Source organism: Pezoporus flaviventris, unplaced genomic scaffold, assembly GCF_033815535.1.
Source record: "Pezoporus flaviventris isolate CSIRO_AGI_PZ_B2104156 unplaced genomic scaffold, CSIRO_AGI_Pfla_v1 ptg000063l, whole genome shotgun sequence".
Lineage (NCBI taxonomy): Eukaryota > Metazoa > Chordata > Aves > Psittaciformes > Psittacidae > Pezoporus > Pezoporus flaviventris.
In genome coordinates this window covers 5,864,913-5,886,914 of record NW_026892611.1, presented here as the reverse complement: position 1 = coordinate 5,886,914, position 22,002 = coordinate 5,864,913, and the positions used below count along the sequence as shown (strand labels likewise).

At 43.4% G+C, this 22,002-nt stretch overlaps 1 protein-coding gene across 7 annotated transcripts in view; it reads left to right on the top strand.

Annotated features, from left to right (window-relative positions):
- AUTS2 (activator of transcription and developmental regulator AUTS2) overlaps window positions 1-22,002 on the top strand; it is a 733,524-nt gene that overhangs the window by 121,046 nt on the left and 590,476 nt on the right. The window lies entirely within an intron of this gene.

The following is a 22,002-nucleotide window of genomic DNA, read 5'->3' as shown; positions in this document are numbered from 1 at the left end:
CTTCCACTAGACCAGGCTGTATATTCCAGACTTATGTGAAGCTTTTGAGTTCTTAAACCTTGATGTTGGACAGCTTTTGTCTGGTCCCGGTGTGTCCTCCCCAGTCCTGGCTCGTGTGAGATTTGGGCCATGCGGATCTCGCACCTCCTCCTGTGCTTCATTAGCTCCTAGTGTGAGGCTGTAGTCTGAGAAGTAACTCTCTGGGAAGGGGCTCAGGCAGTAGCACAGCCATTTAATTCATTTTAATGAGGCTCCCGGCATACTTCTCCAGGTGCTCTCGTGTCAGGTCTGTGGAGATGTTGTGCCTTTGTGACAGGAGCGCTCCGTGCTAAAGAGGATCCCCGGAGATAACAATAGGATGTCAAAATGAAGTGAAACAAGGGCAGGGCAATTTTATGGAGATGACATGACAGGAGGAAGGCATGGGGGGAGGAAGGGAAGAATTTAAGCTGTCAGTACAGATTTACTGAAGGCTTCCCAATGTCAACTAGAAGAAATGTCAGCACGACTGACTTTGCAGTGTCAAGGTGATGGCAGAATGAAGTCCGATCAACTTGGGAAGCATCTCGTGCTCAGGCTGTGGAGACGAGCTACTGTCAGTAAAGATGATGTCAGGAGGATAATTATTTTGCACATTGCAATTTAAGTAGGCCATTGTTTCTGTAGAGCTAATTGGAATTTAGCACAAGGTAGGGGAACAGTCATTCAAAGATAAAAGCTTCCAAACTGGGCTGATTTCTGTGGGAACACCACAAGTTTCAAACCCAGACCATGAGTCTGCTGCTGGGAAGCAGGGCCCCTGCCGGCCCTAGAGACTGTGTGCTGCCTGCAGTGGGTATAGGTGAGGCCTTGTGTGATCTGACTTGGGACTCCTTTTGGCTCCTGCGTAATATTGGAGCCATGTTTTCTTTTCTCTCTTAAGACCTCTGCCTAGTGAATGTGGGAGCAAATGATGGAGTGCAGGAGTAAAATGGTATACGTGGGAGTGCAGCTGTTAATTTAGGGAGGTGGGATGGAGGTATTTGAGGATGAACAACTGTAATTCACAGTCACTGGTGAAAATACATGTGTCTGTGTGTGATATTGGTGAAATTATTGGTGCTAAAATAGCTGTGTTGAAAGTCACTGGGTATTGTAGATGGCAGAATAAAGTGGTGGCAGATGCTGTTCCCATCTCTTAGGACTGTTTCAGGATGCTTGTAGAGTTGAGTCCTGAGGAATGGGAAAAAGAAGTATACTGAAATGGAGATAGGGGCTCTTAGGGTTCTGCAGCTGTAAAGTATGGACTGGGTGGTAAATTGTGTCATATATTGAGGAGCAGGCCTGGAGTGCACAGCTCATGGTTGGCTCTCTCTGCCTGCCTCTACCTACTGTGGCAGTGTGCTCCGATGCTGCCACATGCACTTCCCCTCGGTGCTATCATCCAAGTGCTGCTGTGCCTGGCACCCTTTCCAAGGAGGGATTTCCCTGTTAGTTAAACAGTTGCACTCACTCTCTGTGTGTCCTTTATCACAAAACAAACAAACAGGAAAAAATGTGCTGGAAGAAACAATTGAAGGACTAGCAGTCAGATAATAAATCCCCAGTCTTTCCACACACACTCAGTGCCAGCTGCAGACTAATTAAACTCAATAGTTCACAGGTGTTCCTGGGAATGACTAACACAGGAGCACTCTCCTCTTTAGGCCTCGTTAACATCTTTTTCAGAGCTCTTTAAATTTCATACACCAGCAACACTGAGCTAAACCCCATGAAAGACAGTAGAAAGGGACTGGAGCTATTGCAAGAGCGCTCTCAGTGTTAACACAGGCTACATCCCCACTCGATTCAACAGCTTATGCATTCTGATGGGTGAATCTTCTGGAGACTAGTGTAAGAAGGAAATTTGCTTCCTTAGAAACATTTAAGTTTCTGTAGTCAAATGAAATTCTTGCCTCTGGAGCTCGTGATATAATTTTACATGCTATTAGGGTGCCCATGGTGTGTACACTCAGTCTCTGGCCAAATGAAACAGATCTAGTTATTTTGTTAAGGCTTATAATACCTTCCCAGGGAGAAGTAAACAGAAAGCAAGACTTCCTCCAGACCTCCCTGCTTATTGAGTCTTCCTCTGGGCTTTGACTGATCTAATGGTAATTTCCTTAGACTTTAGTATTAGGAAACTGGACTTGCCTACCCATAGCCTGTCTTAGTATAACACATTGCAGCAAGTGCTTCCAGTTCCGACCTGTTTCCACTAACTTTGTTGTGTAGCAAGAGCTCAGATTTTACAAGATCTCACAGGCTGGTGTAGGTCTGTGGACCAACCTACCTATGCATTCATCTGCTCCTCTTGGTTCATGTTCCTTTTGCCTTTTTTTTGTCTGTCTTTCAAAAAATCTGCATTTAATTCTGTGAGCTCTCATACGGGTTAAGAATGGCACAGGAGAGGAGGTTTTTAGTGTTGTTTTCCCAGGTTCCCTAAAGCCCTCCTCTCTGAAGCTGGCCCAGACTCCGCATAATTCTAGCTTTCCTCCTCAGAGAGAAAGCTCCTTGGCCAGAAACAAGGCAGAATTACTGCACTCAGATAGTCCAGAGAGAGAAACTACTTTCCTGTGTAAGCTAGATAAAAATACTTTTATCCCATCAGCAGTGTCTTGGTGTACCTGATCTCTTGTATGCTTTACTGTCCTGCCTTGGTCACACACTTTCCAGCAGGCTGGGATGGCTCCTGCGTGGGTAGACGAGACAGAAGTTTTGCTGCTTTAGCAGAGGTACTAAGTGAAAGCAAATTTCATTGCTTTTGTTAGATTCTTCTGTTTCTTCCTAATGATACTTCCAGTTGTACTCGTTTATGCTCTTTCCTAGACAAGAAAATCCAGTGATTTACTTAGATTTATTACTGATTTATGCTAAATTGATGTAAGAGAGCCTCAAATCAAAGTAGTATTTCCTGCATGAAGGTACTGCACCAGTTGAATGAAGTGTTTTTTCTCAATCAATTCTATCACATCAGTACAATTTTACTGTTGTATAAGATCTTATTTAAACTGCTACAACTTTTGGTGTGGCTATGAAGGGGAAGGAGCTTTTATTCTCCTACATGTCAGATCTGTGGAAAAAAAATAGTGTTTTCAAATAATAAATTAAGTTCAAAGGTAGTTTATTCTAACTACCCTTTTAGTAATTCTTCTCTTCCCTGTCTTCGCTGGTAGGTCTCACGGCGCTTCAGAGGAGGATGTGATTCTGGCTTATGTTGTGTACTTGGGGAAACTGAGGTACAGACCGAAATGAGATTTCGGAGTTCACTGGCCTGGCTATGGAAAGCTGAGTGTAGGAGTCTCCCATATCACTGTTCATTGCACTGATGTTATAATGCCTCCCCTAAACACTGCATTGTTCCAAAAACGCAGAGTACCCAGGTGAGGTGAGCCTGAGTGAACTTCCAGAATTAGGACTGGATGAATGGGCTTTTATAAATCTCACCAGCCTCTGAAAAGCCTGAAAGTCTTCCAGTGTATTTGCATTGTGTGTAGGAGTTGCTGTTTCAGAGAGTTTGATGAAGAGAGAGCCAGCAGGATGAGTATATATTTCCATAAGGTCCCAGGATTTGATTTGTTATCATTTAATGGATTATTTTGTGATTAAAAGAGTAAAACCCCCAAAAGGGCAGTGCACAGAGCTGAAAATTTTAAGCAAAAAGTGGGCAGAGTGTAAGAAATCCTTCCCTGACCCCAGTCCCACGCCTCCCTGGGTATCATTGCTTGTGACATTGATTTGGGGGTATTTAATAGAGAAAAAGACTTCATCGTTTCTGCGTTGGAGATTTCTCTGTGGCTGGCATCCAAAAACTCATTTGCACACCAGTTCTGATGTGAAATAAATTATGTGACAATCAGTGTAACGCTAAGCTGAAGCACTAACATGATGGGGAAGTGCTTTACAGAAAGCATTGCTCTGGTTGCTTCTCTCCTCCCTTTTCAAGGTGAGGGAATGGTTAAGAACAGCATAGTGATATTCATTGGCATTTAACTAATGAGGTGAAAAACTGTGTGTGGATTATTTTTCAGTGGCCAGTGGTAGAATTCCCATTACTTCAAAGCTCAAATTCAAAATTAAATGAGCAGATCTACTGTTGAGAAAAATGTCTTAGCAAAGGCAAGTTTAGCTGAGGTCACTGGTATTTTTAATCTGATTTTAAGGTAATTTTGAATCACCTGTGGGAGTGTTTAGGTATTTGTGTGCAGTACTTCTTGCTTATCAAATGAGACTTCTTTTAAGATATGTTCAAAATGGTTTTCTACATGGAATTTTGGGGGCTGAAATGTTTCTAAACACTAGAATTAGTCCAGCATGTCCAAATAGGTTGAAGATCACAATATAATCGGTTTTCTTTGTGCTCAGCTAAGAAACGGCCTAGTGGTGGTTCTTCCCTGTAAAATATGCACTTTCAAAAGTGCACAGTGTGGGTTTCTCTACATGAACTTTTATATAGTTGGTCCACAACATGACTTCTGTGTAAACTTTGTCTGCACATGATTCCTTCCCTCTAGGTTATTGGATTACACTAGATAGTGTACTAATGTTTTGCACTCAGCAAGAAACAGGTTGGTTTTACAATGAAGTAGAAGGTTATGTTTCCTAATGGCGTGGTTCTGGTCGTTGAATACACCTCACTTTTCATGGTTTTATATTTTCAACCACCCTTCTTAAAAATAAGACCATCCCATTGGGCTTTGTTTTGCAGTCAGGTGTCTTTTTCCATTCTAGATAATCAGTGGTGTGCTGTGATCAAGGTAGCATTTACGTCTCTGGTGAATTAAAGATTTAGAGTCTCCATCTCAAATTGAGTGTTTCTAATGATTAAATCCATATGGACTTATTCAGATACTTGACTGCTTGATAAGCAAGCCCTTCTCTCTTTGATAAGAGACTTGTTTCATCATACCTAACGCGTGCAGCAGTATCTGCTGGGTAGTTGTGAGTATTTATATGGGTGGGATTTGGAGTTTCTGGTATTAATGGAGCAGCTGAAAAATACAGGTCCCCAAATGCCAACTCCAAAGAGCTGTATACACTACAGACAAGATCTGCCCCCCTTTTCTAAGCATATTCTACAAACTTGTCTAAGTTGTTGTAGGAAGTAATTATTTTACCTTAAAATAAATGCAATAAGTACCACCTGATCTAGGCCAGCTTCTGAGCTCCTTATCTATAGAGATAAAAACTGATGTTAAGGTGACTCTTTCTTCAGTAGTGGTTTCAAGATTATCTCTTACCCCTTAGGAGTTAATAGTGAGTGAGAGATCTATGTATGTCTATTTATGTGATAAAATTAATTCCAGCATAAGATGAGAGTAAAGCCCAAATACTTGGAAGTCTAGTCTCTTGATTTTATTTCTTATGAAACTGAATCCTCCTCTTCTTCTGGATTCAAGGAGATAATACAGTATGAGATATAACTTCAGTAGTTTTCTCAAAGGGAAGAGTCAAGCTTTTCTTTGAAGGCCAAATTATTTCTATCTAACTGTTAAATAAATCCTAAAGCAAATATCAGCAGTGCTGTACCACATCCAAAGCAATACTCCAGTCTGGACGAGTAAAATATTAATTTCTACGTAACTCTGTGCTTTCAGTTTTTTAGCAAATCACATATTTAAGGGCAAAACTCCACTTTTTAAAGGGAGAGATAGTTTTGGGACTTTGCATATTTGGGTTGTGCAGTATAAAGGCGGTAGGTCGGTTGGACTGGGGTTATCCTTATTGCGAACCTAAGCCAGCTAGATGTGTTACAGTGCTCAAGCCTGTTCTCTTTGTGTGTTTGGATGCTGTCCCGGGTTGGAGGAGCCTGGCTGTTGGTGACAAGGGAGGAACTGCAGCCTGTGGCTCTGTGTGCTGTGAAGGGGACGTTCCCAAGGCCTCGTTCAGCTGGTGTTGCCAGGGAGCGTGTCTGTGCGCCGCAGAACTGCTGGCTTGTATGGAGGCCCTGTCAGCTTGGCAGCTTGATTTGTGTTGTGACTAGCAGGAAAAGAAGCAAAGGGAGAGAAGCAGAGAGAAGGCCTTCCCTTTCTCAACTGCATGTGGGTGTATTTATGTGTGGAAATTAAGTGCCATTTCTTGACAGGTTTCTTTGTTCCTTCATCAAACAGAGGGCATTATACCTGCTTTGGGTCGCTCCCAGAAGCGATTGTGTGCATCTGTGAGCACTGCATCCCTCAGCTGCCCCTCCACAGATCTGCATGCCACTGTGTAGCTTGAGGCCCTTCTGGGAAGCGTATTCCAGCTCTGTTTTAGCAGAAATACCTATTGCTGCTTCTCATTTTCTCCTAGGCAAGAGAGGCCAATCTCGTTTCTTAGTGCAGCACCAAGAGTCAAGTCCTTCATAGATTACCTTGTATGGCTCCAATTAGTTTTTGGTTTTCTGTTCTTTGTGGTTGGTTTGGATCAATGAAGAATTAATCCAGATTTTCTTACAACTCAACAGACTTTGAATCATGACATGAAAGGAGAATAATATTTGTGATTTTACCATGCAAAACTGTCCTGTGGCTTAATTCATTAGTGTTTAAAAGATGTCTTGAAACAACTGGATTGAAGATGCTCTGGAAGCGGGTAGGGCTGGCACTGAGATGCAGTGTCAGGGTACATTAGAAATGACAAGGCAAATATGCCCAGAAGGCTTGTTTTGATGATGATTATTATTAGTTTTATGGCTGGGGGTCAGCAGCAAAACACTGATAAGCAAAAATCCTCAGGTGCTTCCTGTTAAGATGAATTCCTGATTCATTCCATGCAGCAGAACTTCAGTAGTATCTTCCTGTAAGAGTCGTCTTCTCTTCCTTGATGAGTCACTGCTGAGGTCTTTGCCTTGTCCCGTCTCACAAGCAGCTGCACCTCTATTTTAGGAAAACTGTTATTTTTTGGGGATCCTTCTGGATGAAAGGCAGGCAAATTACCATTGTTAAATAATAATCCTGTGGAGCCCCAAAATAATACATACTTTAATGCTGTTGTGTAATCTTGGGGATTAAAGGTGCTTTATGCCCCTGTATAATAGCCTCAAACACAGGAGAATATTGTGAAATAAGGGAAAATACTTGACAACACTGCATTTTTGAAGCTGAAAATAGTTAAAGCAGTGTTGCCTAAATGCTCCTACAGATTAATTAGGATATTATTTCAAAAACCTTTAAAAATGCTGGGCAAAGAACTATGTCATGTTCTGTGCCCAAAGTCAAGTGTTACTGGGGCAAAGCATTGTATTGGTTTCCCTTTATCCTTGCTCCTGATGATGCTGTGTATCTGATCTGCAGGTCAGGATGGCAGCTGGGGATAGTGCACTCAGATTTGTGAGTAGAGACTGAGTTTGCCTGGCTGTGGCTTGTCATGATTTATTCATCCCACAACACCTCCTGTTAGCTTAGCCCATTTCAGTGAGCTCTGGTACATACATTGCTTAATTACTTTGAAGTTTTCCTTGTGGTTGACTTCTGTGAGTAGCTGGAATAGTTCTTCCCTATGTAGTGGTACTGTCGTTCTGTGATAGGGAGGGATGTTAGGAGTCAGTGCTCAGAGTTAGCTCTCTAGCTAAAAGAGAAATACCCAGCATGACTTGTTAATGTGGGCATAGTGAAGGATGAGGGGCTTGTTTTAAGTTTGTGCCATTTGTAGTGATAGATTAATGGAGATATTGCTCACCATCCAGGCAGTGACATTACATTGTTCGCCTTAGCACTGCACATGCAGCTGAAATGTGTTCCTCTGTGCATGTGTGCTGTGGGGGGTACAGTTCTCTTTGCATGCAGGGGAAGGAGCACCTCTTTCTGCTGAAATACCTCATTTGAGATGTAGGTTACAAGGCAGAAGTTGGAAGCCACAGTTAAAACTACATTTCCATAGTGCCCTTCATGCCAAGGCTCTCAAGGCACTTAAGAAAATACTGGAAGCTGTACAGCACAAAATAGCATTGGCACGATGCTCAAGAAAAACAAACCTCCTGCCTAGATTTGAAAACTGAAAATTTACAGGGCTGATTGCTGAGCCTCCAGCCTTGCAAAGGGCTGAGTTACAGCAGGGCAGTTTGGGGTGTTCTTCAGTGATGGGGGTGACATTTCCACCAGAGCTGATAGTTTTCTCTCTGTTTTGCCATCACGCCATCTTCTCCCAGCTACCTAGGGTGTAGGATTGGATTTCTCATTTCTGTAACAGCAGCACAGTGAACCACCTTCACTTACATTTTCCCCTCTAGCTTCTGCTAATGTGATTCTGATCTTGAAGATAGCAGGTCCAAGCTGAGTTCTCACTTGCTGTACGGTGTCTTGCCTGGTGATATTTTGAGAATGTGGCTTGCTGCCTTTCCAGCCTTTAAACAGGGAAAATGACTCTTTTGTAAAGCAATCTGACAGTCCTCTATGTGTATATTTACAGAGAAAGTTAACTGCCTTGCAGGCGTTTCCATTGAGACTCCTTGTGCAGTCATGCTGTAGTGGATTGAACTAAGGAGACTTCTCGTGGTATGAGCAGGTGAGCTGATCTGTTCAGGATAAACCCTTCCAGCCTCGGTGGACATCACTGAAGGCAGTATGGATTTCTGATGTGAATACGGAGAGAAAAATCACAGCTAGAAGGAGCTGATCAGAATAATCCTGGTACAGAAATCAATCAAAGTCTAGTGGAAAAGGTTAGACAGTAAAGATTTCCCAGTTTTACTGCTAAAATTTATTACAGTCTCATCTAACATGCTTTAGGACATGTTATTTTCTTGAAGGGTTGTGCAGAGCAGTCAGGTTTTGGGATTTCATCTTTGGCAGCACGGGTGCTAGAAGCGGCAAGTTAGCTGGGAGAGAGCTGCTTCTCTTGGGGAAGGGCTGCAGTGGATGATGTTATCTCAGAGAACTGATTCCTTCAGTTCAGTTCGCAAACAGGTAAAATTTTTCCCCATGTTGGTGGGGAGCCTGATATAAATCCACTGGCAAAAAGGTGTTATTCTCCAGTTGCCTTTGTAGGAATAATCGTCTGATCATCTCCAGGGATGTTTGGAAAAGGGGGGAGGTTCTTGCTTGGTTTGGGTTCTGAGCATGTATTTTCATTACTGTTGGAGAGCAAGAGAAAAAATGACTGGTTTGTGTTGTAGGTTGTTTGGAACAAAAAAGAAGCCCTTTCTACAAAGGGAAACGGATTGAAGGAAGAGCAAAAATCTGGGCATTGGTTGCTGTTAAATATGAATGTGTCAGAGAGCAGCTACGCATTGAGAGAGATGATAGAAGGCAGTAAAACCAGTCATGTACCACAAAGCCTCAGTGATTCTGGCATGAAGAAATTGGAGTTACTCTGTCACTGGAAGTGATCAGCTTCTTTCCTTGGCCACAAAGACATCTCAGCAATGGCACAGCACTAGAGCAGCCCCTAGGCAAAAGCCAAAGCTGCATCACATGTGGTGCCCTGTGCCTTTGGAGAAGCTGATCACTCCCAAAATAGCCATTTGACCTTCATCTTAAAGCCCCACTACTCTTGGATAGCTGTGGAGCTACTTTCCATGTGATGAAACACTGAATAATTAAATCATAACAGTTTGTGTAAGTCTGATAGGAGTAGGGATTGATAAGCCTGCCTTTATTCTTTTAGCAGGGCAAAATGAAATTACTAAACTCATGTGAAAGGATTTTGTGGAAGCCAAAAGTGTAAGTCTAAAGAAGCGGTACAAAGGGATTAAACCTTCAGGAAGATTAGTGTCTGTTAAACATGATGATCTGGATGCAGTTTCCAGCTCTCAAGGTCCGTAAATTGCTGGTCTTTGAAACCTGAAAGGGGAGGTCCAGGGAAAGGGTCACCTTAAACTCCCTGCCTGGTCTTTGCCTAGGTAACTATTAGGTGTTGGAGAAGAGGGAAAGGGAAAAGCTGGGCTGTTGGCTAAGCCATTTGCAGAAGTCTGATGTGTCAGCAGGCTTCATCTTGCCTAAAATTAGTCCTGTGGGTCTTCATTAATCCCCCATATCCCCACCAACATGCACCCCGAATTCCTGCATGCTTGTGGCTTCACACAACCCCCAGCCCCAAATGCTAGCCTCAAGAGCCAAGGATTGGTGTGGGAAGGGAGAGGCTGAGCCCAGTTGGTGGGGATGGATGGATGGGCACTTACCATAGATGCTGGATAATGCCACACGAGAGGAGGGTTTGGTCGGTTGGGAAAGAAACATCTTGTGTGTCCTTCTGTCCCTCCAAACATTTGGTTGAAGCCCTGGGCCGCTGGAAGGGCTGTGGCATGCCAGAAAAGTGTCAGCAAGCCTCATTTTGGCACTTATATATGAGGAGTAAGCACAATCCTCCTACTATTCCAAGGCGCTGCTTTTGCCAAGAAAAATCATTTGTAACTCTCTCTTCCTGCTGTAGTGCTTCTCCAGCAGGCCTGGCTTATATTGCTTTAACCCCTCAAGTACCAGCATGTGCTACAAGGCAGAGTGGTGCCTTGTGCAAGCCTTGGCAAGTACTCCCACGTGTAAAGCAGCTCTGAAGTAGACTGAAACGTTGTCTGGCAGTTAGCTTTTCTTTTTCATCAAGTCTGTTCCTTAGGGCTGCTGCTGCTGCTTTTTTATGTGTTTATTCCATTCCTGGGGCCGTAGCAGAGGAGGAGGGGCAGGAAGCGTGTTTCTGAGGGCTGCTTACCTTGGTGTGTGGAAGGACAGGGAAAACAGAGTGGGGAAGTGGATGGGTGGTGTGAACCTTGCTCTGGTGTGGTGTCCATCGTGACGGTGAATCAACAGCACAGCAAGGCTGCCCCTTGATGTGCTTTTAAAGGATTGCTCACCTACAAGTTCAAAAGCAGTTCTTCCTCTGTTCTCTCAATAAAGCCTCAAAGAATAGGAGATGCTTTTTATTATGTACACTTGAGCTTGAGCTATGTTGCATATATGTGCTTTTACCTTTGATCATCACTTGCAGAAGTTCGCAAGACAGGTTTAGTTGTGTGAGAAATGGATACACTGTTTGGAATGAGAGATTTCTTTCCCTCCCTCTAGTTGCTGGCTGACTTTTGAGTTTATCACCACTCTGTGTCCTTTTTCCTTTGTGTGTTGGCTTTACAAGAGAGCATTGCCTCTGCCCTTCCGTAGTCACTGGGCAGCCGCTGTGCTGTTTCCTTCAGAGGTGGAGCCATTCATGTTTCTCTACATGAGAACTTGAAAAGGACAGTAGTTTGTTTTGTCTATCTAGTGTGGATTTTTTTTTTCCGAAGGGAAAGGAAAAGAAGCAAATTATTTTGTTTTAAAAAAAAATTAACATTTTAATAATGTAGTAGTCTAACCTTTATGCTAATTGCCCCAGGCTTTTAATGAAGCAGTGTAAAATTAGTCCTGTGAGTCTTCATTAATCAAATATAGGAGCTGACTGTATAGTATTAAGATGCTGTGCTACCTCTGCTCCCCATGCAATGTTGACATTTGCTTATATTCAGAGTAGAAAGCAACTCTTTTTTTTTTTTTTTTGGTTGCTCATTAAAATAATTAGCTATGTTTGGCTTTTTTAACATTTCTTTTCTTAAAAATCTTTTTAATGAGAAAAGATGAAAACAGACAGGACGAAAAAGTCAAAAGAATCAAATTAAGATAGAAAAACTGACTGCTGGAGGCTTCCTTTGAACATAAGATTTATGTATGTTAATGGCAGCTGTTGGCAGGAGCCTCTGTACAGATACCTTGTTTGTTATTTGCAGAACTTAAGAGCAGAATCAAATGATTTCAAGGCCTTTATTGTTTAGTTTTGTTTCATTTTATTTTCCAAAGGTGCTCTAAGACTTCTTGTCTCTTCTCTTTCTCAAAACTCAGCGCTTGCGTGAATGACATGCTAGTGCACATAGGCACTATTATACTGCCTGTCTATGTATAGAAGTTCTGATGTCTTGCTTCGGCTGTGAAGCACATCTCCCCTTTGCAGCCTGCTGGCACAGAATCCATGCTCTGTTGATGTTTTGCTTAAGCTCTTGGAGCAGGATTTAAGAGGCGCATTGGTCTCCTGGGAAGTCCTGGGTTCAGGACAAAGGAGTGTTTAAAACCCCTCCTTTCACGTTAGAAGCAACCCCAAATGCTCAGCACTTTCCAGAAGTACTTGGGGTGTGTTTAGAAGGGGCCATATCCTGGAACTGTTGACCAGAGTTACATCCACATCTGCTCTCACTAGAGGGAGGGGTAGGAATCTGCTGTTATGGTCCCATCTCCACTTCAAAAGCATTTCAAGCAGTATTTTCTGGTCCGTCTGCTGCCTAAGTAGAAACTGCTGCCTGCTATAAAAATGTTTCTGGGAAACATGGCAATAGAGGATGATTTTGTGTTTTAAGATGCTGGTGTAGCAGCTTTGTGTTTCTGTCGGGTAATTATCAAAGCCACAGTTGGGCAACCACAGCCAAAGAAGAACTAGGATACTGATCCTTTCAGTGGAACTGAAGGCAACTGCTGGCCCCATTGTGCTTGGCTCTGTATAAACATGCAGGAGATGGCTCTTCTCTGGAGAGTTTAACTGGCAACACTCTTAATATGCCCTTTCAGTTGTTGAGTTGATAGCTCTTATTTCACAGTTCAGGGCTTAGTGGCAAAGCAGTATAGAGCTGATTATGCTGCTGTTGCCTGTGTGTCTGCATATGCGCACGCACATGCATGTTTGCAGATGAAAAATGATGGTGGTCCGGTGGGGATATGGCTCCTGTCTGGGAATCGGGGAGCCTGAGCTCAGTTCCTGTGTTTGCCATATGGTATTAGCAGGCCAGCTCTCCTTTTTCGTCCTTTTTATTCTCCATGTGCTGCCTCTTCCACAGGCAGAGTGGAGATGAGATATCCTTTTTTAATAAAAACCATTTTGGCTATCAATTGATGGATGGATGGTTTTAAAATGAGCACTGTGATTCCCACTGCTTAGAAATGACTGAGAGTTTAGCTATTTAGTCAGAAAGGAAGTCTGATTTCCACCCCCACCCCTCTGGGAAATGCATCCTCTTCCTTCTCCCCATTTCTATCTGTGTGCTTGTTTCCAGATAAATCGTACTTTGTTCTTGATGTGTTCCTAGTGTGGTCCAGCGCCTTTCTCATTGCCTGGCTAGCAGCTCTTCTCTCCCAGTAGAGTCTTTCCATTGCTTCTTTCCAGAGAGCTCCATAAAATTTGTTTCCCCTTATGTATCTTCTGAAGAGCATTAAAGCAGTAACCCAGTGCTTTGGGAGTTTGTGGTGCAGGAGCTATGAAGGTGAGGGAGTAATTCTTAGCAGGAAAAATGCTTCATCTCCTACAGTTGAAATTCTTTTTGGGAGCCACAGCAACACAAAATAGCTCTCTACTGAGGATTCCCACAGAAGTCCTGTTTTGTCCTTGGATTGTTTCACCTCCCATCTCTATGCAACCTCCAGTTAAAACTTTATTCTTTCCCATCCAATGTCATAGAATCCCAGGATGGTTTGAGTTGGAAGGGATCTTAAAGCTCATCCAGTTGCAACCCCCCTGCCACAGGCAGGGACACCTCCCACTAGAGGTGCTCCAAGCCCCATCCAACCTGGCCTTGAACACTGCCAGGGATGAGGCAGCCACAGCTTCTCTGGGCACCCTGTGCCAGTGCCTCACCACCCTCACTGTAAATCCTAGAATCCAGAACTGCAAACACAAATGACTGTGGTGGAGCAGAGCCTGCAATTATTAGTGAAATTTAAAAGGAAAAAAAAAAATCTGAAGATAACCCATGTGCAGTGGTGCTGTTATTTCAAAGCCCATGCAGTAGGCAAATGAGAGATGTGCTTGGTTGGATTTCCCCCAGGGTGCAGTGCTTGAGAGCTGAACACAGGAGAAAAACCCCAAGAAAACCCAGAGGTCTGTGTGTGTTCATCTCCCACATGCCATGCTTGAAAGCTTTCCCTTGTAGAGCGTGTGATTTACATAAGGAGCAGTCATCATTCCTCGCCACTGATCGCTCCTTATGTATATGCAAAACCTCACTGATGAGGAGTGTGGGATTAGATTTCCGTTAATTACAATGTTCTTTCTGATCCTCTGGCCAGTCAGGGGAGATTTGGTGAGGGTGAGACTGCTGCTGAGCAAGAGGCTCTGCCTTGAATTTCGAAGCACAGGAATAAGCTGTCAGCGGTTCGAGGGGTTCAGCTGATGGACAGGTTGTGTTCAGCCCTCTGAGCAAGCAGGAACACTGTGCAGATCCTTGCCTTTGGCTTTGATTGACCCGACACCGCGTGAGATGGAAAATTAGGCAGTGAATATATGCAAGTTTACAATGAAACGGGCTCCTGGGTGTTGCACACAAAGACGTGGAGAGGTAGATATGGATGGGGGAAATGTGATTTAAAGCACTGAAGACAAAGCCTGCAGCAATAGGCCGGGCTTCTAATCCCATCGCTCATACTGAGTTGTAAAATCCTTCAGCAGCGCTTAATCTCTGAGTTTTAATTCTGTGTCTGTAGGGTGGGAGTGCAGATGCTTTAGCCATACTTTTGTGAAGTGCTTAAAGATCAATAGAAACCAGTTGAAGGTATTATGGTTGTTAATGTAAATACTTGTTATATCACAATATCTCCAACGTGTTTATTCCATGGAATATATTTATCCATAAAATGCTGTTATATTTATATAGAGCTCCAAGCACCCTGGAAGCACCTAGGTGTTGACAGAACAGCTGCAATCTTTTACTATGTTCAATAAATACAAATGGATATAAACAGTATCCATCTGTCAGGCTCAGTTAGATGGTTTAAACATAAAGCTATTTTGTTCCTGTAATTGTATTTAGATCTGAACTGATAGAGGTTTGATTTCTTTCTTTGCATAGTGATAAGCTCCAAATTCCTTTGAATTGCTTTGGCTCCTGATTTATTGCAATAAATTAAATAATAATCCATTCTGTCTTGTTTCACCTCTCCTCCGAGAGAAGCAAGATGAAAAGAAGAACTGCTGAGGCAGTGAAGCATAATGCTTACAGTAACCCACCCTTCCCCTGCTTGTAAGCACCTGGGCCTGTGACCTCTGTGTTTACAAGATCTTTATTGCTGCTTGCACTGCCACTACTACAGAGTTATCACTGTGGTGCCTTGTAAAATCCGATTGTGTTTAATAAATGTATTCAGTGTTATTGCTGAACTTGGCGGAGAGTGAGTGGGACAACTTACCCTCACTCCTTTCCTCAACTGCACAAATTCACACACCTTCATAACCAACATACTTTCTTACCTACGTATATTGTTGCTTATGTCGTATTGGAGGCAGTTTTGGATGCATCTCAATTAGATCATTTTTCTAATTAAAAACGTGCTTGTGGTTGTAACATGAGCGTGTGGCTGAGGACTGAGTAAGTGTGATTCACTGCAGTGATTTTTTCCAACTTCCGTGTGATGTTTGCTTCAGAAAACTTAGCTTCTGGCATGGAGGCATCTCATTACCTTCTTCATCCTGACCTCTCGAGCTGATGTTAGCCAGATGTGCTCAGCGCTCTCCTTGACCACAGGCTTCCTGTGTGACATGAGAGAAAACACTCAGTCTCACTGCACTCGTTCTGTCTGTAAACCAGTTACCATAACCTTTATGTACTCCATGGAGTTTTTATTCAGCTTGGGTTATGAACACATGTGGGACTGTATTTTGCAGTAATGTTTGAAAACTTGTGGTGTTTTTTACTTCCTCTTCCTCCTCCTCACCACCAGGTACCTGAGCATGGGGTGGTACTGAAACAGACATTGACTTTCTTGAGACAGAGGTGGCTTTTGGTTTCTTCCTCTTTGTGAATGAGTGTGTTTCATAAGGAAATGGTTTAACAACGTAGAAACTCCTGTTTGTGCAACTGAGAGGGTGTAGGCACCATCTCTTGGCGTGGCCTCTCGTGGGTCTGTTCCCTGCCAAAGCAAAGTCTTTTTGCTGTCCAGTTGCTGCCAAAATTGCATGAGAGAGGGGTGTACAAACAGCTGCAGGGAGGTGCGTGGTGATGGTTCTCTTCCCTCATTTTTTAGCTTTATTTTGTTGGGAATATTCTCCCAGGTATCAGAAATCGGGGACTGAGCTATCAGGGATTGAGGTATAAGCAGTTTTGCTTCTTTAAGACTGACAGAAGCTTCACTGGATTGGCTGGAGCATTTATGGATACCCTGTAGAGAGCTGAACTGCAATGTGTGGGTTAATGTATCCTCTGGGATTCTGAGAAGCTGCATATGACTGTAAAATCTCATTGGGGACTAAATATTTTTCATTCTGCTTATATAAAGAGGAGAAGGGCTTTTCTCATTGTCAGAATTGAGAAAAAATAACCAGTTTATGAGAAGTCTTTGTGGAATGCAGGGGCAGAGATTGTCTCTTCATTTCTTTTCTTTAAACATTCATCTGGTATATATCAAAGGCTTCATCACATTGCATCTTGCTCTTGATTAATTATTCCTAAAACAAACAATTGAGTCCATCCAGACCAGTGTATGCTCATGGTGTAATTTATTTGCCGTCCAGCTCAGGATGTGTTCAGCAGTTGGTGCATAATCAGAGAAGTCACTCATCACCAGGCTTTCCTGGTAAGCTTTGTTCTGTCAGAGGCATGGATCAGCCTCTGAGGCTTGTGGGAGCCACATCTAGCAGCAAAGCAGCTTGACATTAAACTTATTTTTCTGTCCAATGGGGGTAATTGCTCTTGCATTTTATGGAATTTGCATTTCAGAATATTAGTTCTTCCAAGTCAGGTAGCACTGCTTGTAAGCAAGTAGTAGCTTGGGGTAGAGGCCCTAAAGATTAATACTGGTGGAGAAGTACGTGGTACTACACTGTCATTAGGCGTGGGTTTTCCCCCTTGCCAGACGTTAAGGTGCAAATTTTATTGTTGGGCCAATTCAAGTGGCCCAAAATCCTTCTCCCCAAAAGTACCAGAGAGGAAATAACTTCTGTGTGATGGGGCAGTGCAACCTCTGTTAAAGCCTTGATTCTAAGTCACTGCTTCAAACCATCTTCAAGGATTTCAGTACAGATCTGACGTTTAACTGAAGACCTGAAATCTCGGTCTGTAGCAGATCTCTTCCGGATGACAGTGGGGGCTTTGCATGGAGATCATGGCCTTTATGTAGTAACTATGTTCTTACTGTTTATTCAGAGTTGTAGTGTCACATCATTCCATTAGTCCTTTGTGATCTAGCCTGGAGGACAGCTTAGCCTCTGCCTTAGAGGCAAGTATCTTAAAGCAGCATGGAAAGACTAACAGCAGGTACCCCTTAAGTGGTCCATGGATGCTCTGGTGTTTAGAGCTGTCTCTCACTGCTGCACTCTCCTTAGGGAGAATGGGGAGTTTGAGCCTCCTCTTTTAAGCTTACAGCTCATCTTAAGCTGTTTTCGAGGTTTTCACATCTTTATCGTTCCCATACTGCATCTGATTATTAAAAACGGTCTGGTTTCTTTAAAGGCATGATGGGAAAAGGCGTGGTAGATGGAGCCAGATCTTAATATGAAGACATGGAGACTGGGGACAAAACAAAGAGCTGTGACGCTCTAGACTGTGCTGATTAATCTTGCACTTAAATATTTCTGAGTAAACAAGAAACTGCACTCTTCTGTTCAAGACAGACTGCTGTAGCCATTAGCGAAGTAGTGAGCAGTGAGCCCTTCCTGCCTCTTCACCTGAAATGGGCAGGCAGATACTGGTGCTCATGCAGTGGCAGATAGCTGACAGTGTTTGTCTGCAGGGCTGGGTCATGCTTCCAGTAAAAGCTGGGGAGAGATGGGAAGTGTGGAGAAGGCGCGGATGTATTGCCATTGCTTGTATGCAGCTGCATAGAGGCTTTTCTTAACATTTGAAACTGAAACCTGTTTAGGTGGCACTGACCTTATCAAATAAACATGGATTCAAGAGGAAAAAAAAGTCACGCTTAGATTTTTTTCCATTTGACAACCGGCAGAAAAGCACAGGCATACAGTGAGCTCCTTCGAGGAGGCAGAGTGAGAATTTGGTGATGCTTTTTCACTTCCAGTCTCAACTTCACTATTAACCACCCTTTCCAGTGTGCCACCCTCCCTTTCCCATGCTTGAGCCTACTACCCTGCGTTCATTTTGTCCTTATCTCCCCTGTCAGAGAGTATTTGTTCTTAGGACCTTTAAGAGTGGCAGCCTTGGAAAAGTAAGTTGTCATTTTGTCTGCAAACCTGCCACTGTGTCCATGGGCACAGGGCAAACTCCCTGCCGGTGACTCCAGCCTCTGTCTCTGAGGATCTTCCTGCCGTAGGTGTGAGAGGTAATTCACATTCAGTGCCCATCTCTCCCCCTTCCCTTGAGCTGCCAATTACACAGCATTGTGTCAAGTTAGATCTGGGGGTATGTATATAAGAACCACAACTAGCTGGCATTGGGCTCATAACCACTGTGGGTACTGACAGTCAGACCTGCCAGTGAGATGGAGCAAGTGGGGAAGGACAAAACAATCTGAATGCCATTAGATTCCTTCCTGCCTTCTCCCACAAACCCCCTTCCAAACACAGAAATGTGCGTCTGTCTTCAAGGCTGCAAAAGTTTGGGCTTTGTCTTCCATCCTCTCCTTACCTCCCACTCCTTTCTGTACATCTGCACTGTGGTTTCCAGCAAGGAAAAGAACTGTTGAATCCCACAGGGAATTGCTCCTACAGTGTCTGGCTCGCAGTGTAGGTGGAGGTGGTGGATCTCCCAAGAGAAATCTTCTCCTGAGGTTTATGGCTCAGTTTGGCCTATTTCAGGGAGGCTGCTTCCATTCAGAAAAGCAGATGGAAGTAAAGAAAGCTGGAAGGAATGCACCTCCTGAGAACTTTTTCACGCACCTCCACTGATTATATAGCCTGCTTCTTTTCCCTGCTTCCCTCATGAAAGATGCGTTGGGTGGAGCTCATCTGTCTAGAGGAAAGGAAGGCAGGTAGTGGAGACTGGATTCTCTTTCCATCTCTCTTTTGATCCTCCCGTGGAAGTCGAAGGTTTTAGAAATTATTAAAAGCTTCAAGCAGTGTGAATGCTTTCAGAGGAGACTGAACCTGCAGAATGAAGTTCCAGTTGTATGGTTTGCTCACAAGCTTAGGGCTGGGACATTTAATATCATTACACTTATCAACATGGCCAGAGCAAGAAGAGTATAGGAGTGGGTTGACTCCTGCACGTTTTCAAAGCCTTGTTTTAAACCTGCTCTTGCCAGCTATTTAGGAAATGAAGTGTAACTGGAGAATCTAATGCTGATTGAAACAGGCTTTCTGTGATGCAGGGTTTATAGACACACGGTAAGCTTCCCTGCTCTGTAAGTGGCCACAAAATAACTAATGCCTGGCATGCTGGTATAGCTTATTTAATCCTTATGATTAAGAAAATGTTATCCTTTCCCTTTTATCTTTCCTGATAGGCAGCAATCATCTGTCACTGCTTTTTACTGTATCCCACACATTAAATGAATGCTTCGGCTTTGATAGTGAGTAATAACAACGTTGCACTTAAATGGAGTCTGTGGTTTCCAAAGTGCTTAAGAAACTCCCAGCTACCTCTGCTTCAGAGTATTTAACAGTAATTTTACATACACAAAAACCTAAAGACTGATCCTAGCAAATCTGAAGTCATAAATTGTGCTTTTGATGAAGAATCCACTCTGAATTGGTCAGTCTCCTTTTCTGGTAGATTAAATTGATGTTGAGCTGGGAATGAAACTCATTTCATGAGGAGTGCAGTATTTTACCCTAGTCTCCAAGCAGTACTGCCCCACCACACACAGTAGCTCTGCCTCAGTAGGAAGTATAACCTCCAGCAACATTACAGACTTGTAGGAGGAAGCTTTTCCATCACTCAGTTCCTTGCTGGAGTATAGGTTGCAGCCAGTTTAACGTAATCAGCCATTTTTATTACCCATTTTAAATGTTGCATTGCTACATCCTGCAGCCCTGTGGAATGAAGTGATGCCTTGAGAATCTGCCAGTGCTGCCAATGTTTGCTCTGAGCAGCAGGGAGAAAACAGCCCCTTCGTTCTGAAGCAGCATCAAAGGAGCCGTTGCGTGTGTAGCGCCCTGTTTTCCAGCCTGCAGTCTCTGAGTGTGAGATTCACTTTATAATCATACAGTAAATCAATCTGAGAAACACGGATTTGGGGATGGGTAGGATTGTGGTTTTTGTTAGTATCTGATTGACTTTTCTAGCAGTGCTTTTTCAAGCCTGGTTCCCTGCAAATGCTGTAGTTTCCGAGGCTGTTGCATGGTGGATGGGAGGAGGATGTGTTGGTCTGTGTCTCAGGTCTGTGCAGAATCAGCCTGACCATCACGTTACGTTAGTATTAAAGCTGTCAACCTCCACTGACAAAGAGACCCAGAATGGAGTTATGTAGGTGTTCTCACTTAGGAGGGTGTGAACACATTGAGTTCAAGCCTGCAGTACTTGCTGCAAAGTTCATGGGCAGATTTCTTAAACTGTGCCACCATTTCCCCTCTGTAAATTGGGAATAGAAATATCTCCACATCATCAGTGTCTGTAGGCTGGAGGAGGAATTGGAGATACTCCATCCCTGGCAGTGTTCAAAGCCAGGTTAGATGGGGCTTGGGGCAACTTGATCTAGGGGAAGGTGTCCCTGTTGCTGCAGGCGCATGTCCTGTGCACCCAGTTCAGATGATCCCACAGCTCCTGTGTCAGTACTGACTCCTGGCCGGCCAATCTCAGTGTGGGAGCTTGCCGATTACCTGCTGCTCACACCACAGCTGGCTGCAGCTGCTTCTGGTCCCATGAAATGGTACTGCTGGTGCATTTCATAGGGACTGTCTTGTTTTATAGGTTAGGAGAATCCAAGGCACCTCTTTTATACTGAAGCACATCCTACTCAGATGATAGCAAGCCTCTAGAATACAATGGCTTCTAGTTCTTCCTCCCCCCTCCCCCCCCCCCCCCATTTTTTTCTTTCTTTCTTTCCCCCCTATTTATTAGCCATGTCTGTTTTATTTTCTTTATTTTGGAAAGACAAGGTGAACGACAAAGACCTTTGCTGTAGCTGAAGAGGCTAAAAGGAAATGATCCTAATCAGCAGCTCAGGAGGCACGCTGGTTAGCTGACGATTTTCATGTTTGCTTTAAGGTCTTCTCTTTTTAAAGAGTTTTCTTCATTGAGACCCAGGAGTTAGATTAACCATCATCACATCATAGTTTCTTCCAAATTAGACTGGGGAGAAAGAACAAGAGTAAACTGGTGTTTGTAATTGTGTGGTGAGCAATTGCCCTTGGGACATTGAGGCTAAAGTGGGAGGAAGGGCACAGTGGAGAGAAGCATGCTGCTAAAAATGTCACTTTAATTGGGCTGCCTGCCACAGAAGGATTTGACATTCAAGAGGTTAGACCATCTGTTGTATAGCAGGCCTTGCTTTCGAGATGTTGAACTTATTTTTTTTTTAAGCATACACTGACGAAGCATTACTGATTCCCATGCCATGAAGCTGTTAGACGTGGAAAGCCTAGTGAAAACACTTGAGCTGAGGCTCTTGAAAGCAGCGAAGTGGTCTCAAGCAGTTTAACGGCTACTTAGAGTGTGCAGTTTGCTATGGCACGTTCTTCTCCACCTACCCCCAACCCAGCTGGGTTTCTGTGGGGGATTATCTGAATGTTATATAGAAAAACACATGCATGCCTAAGCACAATATTTGTGTGTTGTGTGTTTTGAATGTGTATGTGTTGTGTGTATATATGGGGGTGTGTAAGTGTAAATAGTCATGAAATGTCAATATAAATATGGAGTATACAGTAAAAGATGCAGTGAGACATTGTAGAGAATAGGAACTTTCTAGAGGAAAAGGAATTTAACCAGCCAAATCACTGGAGTGTGCAGGGATGGAGTCAATTGCTGTGTATTAGGTGTAAGAAGTTCTTTAGTGTAACTTCAGAACTAAGGAGCGCATTTGTGCAGGTCAGAATCATATTAATTTCCCCTGTAGCCTCTCCTTCACCTGCTGCAGTTACACCTGGGTGACTTCTGTATGATTATGGTTATTTGTGTCTGTAGGATTTACAGGAACAGAACCCTGATCTTTGAGGGGATTTCTTGGAGTTATTGCA